The 7,242-nt window shown below is 38.1% G+C and overlaps 1 pseudogene; it reads right to left on the bottom strand.

The window, feature by feature from the left end:
• LOC109127964 lies at positions 350-6,622 on the bottom strand (annotated as a pseudogene).

The raw sequence follows: 7,242 nt of genomic DNA, 5'->3' as shown, positions 1-7,242 counted from the left end.
AGAAAAAACTATAGGTTTTACTTTCTAATTATTTATCTCATTATTTCCCAATTCTCAATGTCAAGATATCCTTTACATGAGACTATCTTTTTCTTAAAATTTAATGCATAAACAAAAACTAACTTCGAACTATACAAACCATACATTAATTAGAAGTAGCTTTAAAGATGAAATCTTGTTCTAGAAAATCCAATACTTTTACTTCAGCTCTGCATAATAAATAAATCTGAACATATACGTTTCACAAATATATTTAGTTTGAACTTATTGTATAATTTAATTTCTTACAATAAGCTTGATTGATAATTTAATAAACATAAATGACAACATATATCCACTACTACACCTTCTACATATCACAATCCTGTTTTTGAACGTAAGCTGTTTTTGCTTTGAGGTCGTAGCCCAAGTTATACCCTTGCATTGCTATAACCCCAATGATGATCTGTGAAAAAGATCCCTTATTATTCACTATTTCCAAGCAACGAACTCCAAGGGGACCTTGTGGTATGAAGATATCATGGATATTAACGCTCAACTCAGCTCCTCCGGCGAACGGAAAACCAACATCCATTTTCTCTAGCTTTTCTATGGCATCTGCTTTGTAGCACAGCCTTGGTTCATACATGACAGGTCTACCTATTAGATCGTCGAACTCGTCCACAAATTTATAGTATAAACTTGTGGACAAGTGAGAAAGCTCGGATCCCGTGTCAACAAATACTTCAACCGGGTCATCCAATGGTATTTCCTCTCCAACAATGACGGACACCAAGTTAAACATATATTGACCTTCGGTTATGTTTATTACTGTGGCATGTCCTTCTAAGTTTGCACCATCCCCAAGTTGTGAGAAGTTTTAGGTTCGCTTATCCGACCAAGGCAAAATGAGAATTTCGAGCCACACTCCCCTATGATAGAGTACTTTCCAACACCAAGGCCCAATATGCCCGTTCCCGTAATGCTTGCCCTGTCACTCAAATGGTTGCACCCAAAATATACACCATGTACCTTTTTGAACCCTCCATCAAGCGTATCCACCGTAATCATTTCTTGTGCAAGTGTGCCTTTGATGTTGCTGTCGTCTAAATAATATTGTTGGTAGGTGCATTTCCTCGTCAAAGGATGATATGTGAAATGCGGATTTGATTTATTACTGGCTGATGTTTCACACATCGCATCGCGGTATGTAATTGAGTCTCCCGGACGGTATTTTGTATATACCTTCTGGTCAAAACAGTCGGTGCAAGGGAAGCATTGCGTCCAGCTAAGACTACTTCCAGTATCCAAGAGAAGAAGTTGTCTTCTCTGAGGAGATCCGAAGTGAAGTTGGGCCATGTACGCTAGTCCTCGGTTGGAGGGGCAACGACTTTGTTGTCATAAAAATTAGCACTATTGTGCACAAGAGGGGTATGGAGTGTGGGTCTCTTTGGTCTAGCATTGGTTAAGAGAGGGAGCGAGGATATGAAGAACAACAAAAGTGATCGCACTTTTCATTCTGATTGATTTATGCATAGAGTAATTTAGGATTCGATTTTTGAGAACATGTAGTGCTATGCTTTTATACATGTAGTGCTATGGTTTTAGTGAAAGATTTGTGAAGTAGAAGTGGAATGATAAAGTATGTGACACGAAAGTAAGTGAAAATTAGGTTTACTTGTTAAAGAGTGAGGAAAACAAGCAGAAATGGGGTTTGTTAGTAGAAATTATTGTTGGTAATGTATGTGGGATATAGCTTGGTTTGGTGTAGGGGATATAAAAGTATGTGACACCAATAAATTATATAGTGAGGAAAGATATAGTTTGGTATAAGAAGTGGGTTAGTTATTAGAAATTGTTGCATGTAGGAAATTATAGTTTGGTATAAGGGATATGAAATTATAGTTGGTTTGACCGAAATAAGAAAAAATCCACGGAACGATCAAAAGTCCACCGAGAGTTTTTCTTCATATCTTCTTTTACGTAGAAAGAGACACGTACGTAGCTATCTAGCAGGTCAGGAAAAGATTGTTTACAACATGAAACAACCAATTTATAAGCATAATAATCTTCTTCTTCATTATTGTGGAAATTGTAACATCCCAATTCTGTAATTGGGATATGAGCTGATTTTTGTTAGTAAGTTTCAGCCCATGAAGATCCAGTAACTCTATTGATTAAAGAAACAAGGGTTTGGTGCACATATATATATATATATATATATATATATATATATACATCTACGTATTTATCTCCCTCGCCGCAAGAAGGAGAGACGGGAAGCTTGTGAGAGAGTTGGAAAGAGAAGAGAGGACATGAAAGAGAAGACGACAATATGGATCCGAGAGATGGAAGTGGAAGAAGAGATAGAAAAGGGAGAGAAAGACAGAAGAGGACAGAACGGTAGTCGTAAAGGAGAGAGGAGAACGAGACGTTGCGACGGTGGTGGAGAACACAGGTGGGATCTGTTTATTCATGTTATGGCCGTGGAAAGCCTCGGTGGTGGTGGAGGAGCAAAGTCGGAGTAAATCAGAGGTGGAGAAGAGAAGAACAAGAAAGAGTAAGAAAGAAATAAGAGCAGTTTGAATAGGCAACTTTGGAGGCTCCTCGGACGCCGGATTTGACATCAGTTTATCAATATAAAAACACCGGCGTGATCACCATCAAGCCATGAGCTCGTAGCAACTGACGGAAGTCAGATTCGAGGTTATCTCTTTGGAACAGCGTTTGGTGGTCCAAAAACTTACCCGATTGTGCTGAGATTTGATGGGAAGCTTCACGGTACTACAACCTAAATATGCAACGGTGGGATCGTGATTTTAATGGTTAGTTGTGGTTTTACATGTGTGTTAATGCGGCTTGTTTGTATAGAATAAATGGTGACATTATAATGTTTGGTTGGCAAACTGAGGTTGGATGGAGCAGCAGCTTGTATGAGTGCTCTTTAATATTGGGTCAGACATGGGAAAGGAGAAATTAGTTTCAACATTTAAGTAGCAAAGGTGAGGGTGGTAATCGCATAAACACAATGGTTACTTTCTAAGCATATTTTCATGAATTGCTTGTATAGGTTTGGAAACTATGTGATTGGATATGTCTATTGTTGATATTGCGTGATATGATTATAATGTATGATGACATGGTATGATGATATAATGCATGATAGAATGAGTCGATGTGTAACATGATAATTGTTGAATGATGATATGAAATGAGATTATGTGATGGAGGCGTGAACATGAGATTTGTTTCACGTCTTGTGATGGGCAAACCTGAGATTGGTTTTGTGCCTTATGATGGACGGAACATGGGATTTGTTTTGTACATGGCGATTGGACGAACATGAGATTTGTTTCGTGCCATGCTAAGCTGATGAGATTTCGGTTTAGCGATGTTGATGAATGTATGTATCGATGAATGTGTTGGTGTTTAAATATGGTTTAAATGATATTATGATTATATGCTAGGTAGAGTATTATGTGAAACAGTATGCTTGTTGGATGTATGTCAAGAATGTAGAGTCTGATTCTATGCTACGCACTGATTGTTGAATGTGATTAGAATGTCGTCACTGTGTTCACCATTTTATCTTTTCCCTCAAGTTAAAAGATTTGTGAGTTGTGGAATTTTTATGATTGAAGAGTTTTATTTTTAAGAAAAAGCATTTTTGCGGGACCATTTGAATAACACCTTGTCTTGGCCGATAAGGCGGGACGGGTGTTACAGAAATATTTTTCAAAATCTTGTTACGAAATTAAAAACATTAGAGAGGAAATCATGAGTTAGTTCATTTTCTTTCCTGTAGAAAATAGAAAAGTGATTTAAAGTCTAGTGATTGATGGTCCAGTAGTAAATATAAATGGACATTAGTCTTTGGGCCTAGAAAGCCTTTAGGATCACTTCTGAGTAATCAAAAATAATAATAATAATAATAATAATATGATTGATGTGTTTACAAAACTTCTCGCCTCCCACTAGTAGAAATCATCCATATTGTTACAAAGTATTGCTACGAAATTAGTGATAACAAAATATAGCTACAAAAAGCTACATATTAGTGACAAAATTTTAGTTTATTGATTTTGTTGCAAATTAGTAACTATTCGTATCAAGTTTTCTACAAAAAACTATAAACCTGTTTTGTAACAATTTTACTACAAGTGAAGGGACAAAATAGTTTGTAGCCTTAAGTTAAAAATCTTAGATTATTTTTCTACAATGTAGTCGTAACAAAAATTATGTGTAGTGACGAAATAGACGTAGCAATTATTATCTACAACGCACTTGTAGCGAAATGGGAACAAAATAACTATACAAGTGTTTTTTACTAGTGTCCTCTTTATACGTGGGAAATCTAACTCGTGATATGTAAAGTTTATTTATTCTGTTAAAGAAACATTTTCTCTCTCATTAGGTAGCGAATATCTTTGTATATTTCGCTTGATTCTTTTCTTGCTCCTTAAGTCGACGACCGATTCGGTTGATCATCCGAGGAGACTAACTTTAATGTCCTTCCTTGACCTAATGGCTTGATGAGCCAGGCTTCTCGCCTATCCGCTCGAATTCGATATGTCTTGGTTTATTCCGGGTTAACCGGTTGGTGCAATCATCATCCAACAATTAATCCTCCCAAGTTTCATGAGAAATGACATAACTCGGAGATCGTCAAAGTGAAAGATTTTCTTTTAGCTTGGTATAAATGAAGATATCACTGAATTTGCAAGGTCCCATCTTGCAAAAGCATTACTGAGAATCCGCTATCTCCTAGAAGTAGCAGACTAATCATTTGAACTACGAGCGAGGGAGACTTTATATTTTTCCTTTACGCAAACCGTCATACGACTCCATGTATTCAAATCGAAGGTAATCCCCCTCCCTTTTCCCTTAATTTTCACAAATCGCGATTCTAGACCAATTCGTCCAGTTTACATTTTTCCTTTACGAAGACCAAAAACATGGTCCAAGTATCGAAGAAACCTGCCTCTAACGAGACTACTTCGCCATCAGCTAGTGATAACACCCTAATGTGCCGTCACCCAGCCAATCAAAGGCGCAACAAGCGTGTGGACACGTCAGCAATGTCCAAAATTTCTTTCGGATCTAGAGAGCCAACTTTATTTCTGTGTCAGCCGCAATCTCTGGAATCGACTCCAGGTGGGTATCGGGGTGATAGTTCCACCAATGATCGAGTTCAGGACTAGACTGTTAGTAGAAAAGCCTCTACTCCACCGGAAGAAAGGAGAAACATCTTCCACTAAGAAGTCAGTCAGTGACTTGCTCAAAGATTACGGGTTCACCATTCAAGGAATCCATTACATTGGTATCCGAGCTGACAAACGTCCTAAGAATCTGCTGATTAGCTACAATTTTTTTTATGAAGCATACCTCCTCCCTTATTCTTAGGGTTTTGTAACTGCATAAGTGTGTGATCTGCCAACTCAGTCATGCTTCTGTTTGCAACATAGTCAAGGTTACTTATTTTGCGAGCCGAGGTTGGGATAGAGATTTGCTCCTGCTTCTTTGAAGAGGTTATCTTAACTGAAGAAAATGGATAGCATGCTTGATAAAAGGATTTTCACACAGGGTATTAATTCCCTATGCAGTTGTAGTACAAAGGGTTATCAATCCAAACGGTTATTGTTAAAAGATAGAATGCAATCAGAACAATGCAAGTCAAGCCAATCAATAATGGGAGTTTTATCTATCAATCTAAGGTGAACAAAAATAAAGGAAATAAAACAAGAACCACTCGACCTTAGTACATGATGTAAGCAATCGAGTACCGGATCAAGTGAGTGATCGAATAACAGGGAAATCAAGAACACAATGATGAACAACTTGAGGGGGTACACAAAGCTGATAATCGAGTACCAGTTCGGGCAACGGGTCGAATTAAGAATAAAAGTTTAAACAGTCAAAATACGAAAGCTCCTAAGGATAGGGTAATCGGTTCATAAGTAATTCCTAATCAACCTAGAATGTTTTACAAGCCTCAAGCTAGCTATTCCCTAGACAACGAATTTATAATCCCTACTAATCCACTCTCATGGTAGAAAAAATCAAACCTAATCACTCCCTTATCCAACTCTCATTGGAGAAACATGACCAAGCATGCATTAAAATCCATCTCGTTATTGTCAATAAACTCCTTACACATCTAATCTCTTAGGCTAAGTGAATAAATCTCTAGCATAAGTTGATTCAAGCATTTCAACAAACATCTCTCGATGGCAAAACACCCTAGATCTAGTCTCAACCTCTCAGTCTGAAACTAACATTAATAACACTAATCTAGAAGGGAATTTTGATAAAAACAATCAGTCAAAAACATCCTAATCGATTAAGAACACTTACTAACCTATCCCATCCCTAGAAACTTTGGTTCACTACTCAGATCTCATGATAAACGACATACAAACACAAACGAATGACAATTGCATCGAATAATAAAATATTGAAAAAGAGACAAAAGTGTAAAGGTACAGACAATAGTTCTGAGAGAAACACCACGCGACTCGACCAGCACTCTTGGGAGAGACGACATTCCACTCGACCAGCACTCCTGGGATAGAAGCAATGTGACTCGACCGACATGCGACTTGGACGTGCTTCCAGGAAGGAGCACCAGCATGCATTCGACCATCACGCCTGGAATGGACGTCATCTGAAACAACCCGACCCGATTTTTTTTTAACAATAATATAATTAAACACCCCATAATATTTAATTAAACCAAACATACCACAATTCACAAATAAACCTATATATACCAATAGGCACAGCGAAAACATACCATCAATACACGAAGACTCCTAACCATTCTAACCCATAACCTAGCATGCTACTTAACCAGGTTCCAACATCAAAATATCCAACAACACACAACCGAGACCCTAGATCATCTTCCTCCTCATCGCCATGATTCCACGTCACATACCTACACACCACAAACAACAATTGAGATGCGTAAGTATTATCACAAATACTTAGTGAGACAATCCTCCCATCTACTAGGCTATGCACACAAGCAACTAAGATTCAAATGTTTAACAAACAACAAATAATCACAACAAACAAGGAAATCACGCAACAGACAAGCTGGTGTCCACCGACACCAGAGCGGTGTGGATCGACACTGGCCCAAACATGGTGTCGACCGACACCCGAACTGGTGTCGATCAACACCGACTCCGCAAATGCATTCTACTCGAAGCTGATCGTTGAATCTCCGTTCCAATCCTTCTCCCATCCATAACTCGTCCA

This window comes from Camelina sativa, chromosome 12, assembly GCF_000633955.1.
Source record: "Camelina sativa cultivar DH55 chromosome 12, Cs, whole genome shotgun sequence".
Lineage (NCBI taxonomy): Eukaryota > Viridiplantae > Streptophyta > Magnoliopsida > Brassicales > Brassicaceae > Camelina > Camelina sativa.
The sequence above is the reverse complement of the archived record's forward strand: the minus strand, read 5'-3'. Positions and strand labels throughout refer to the sequence as shown.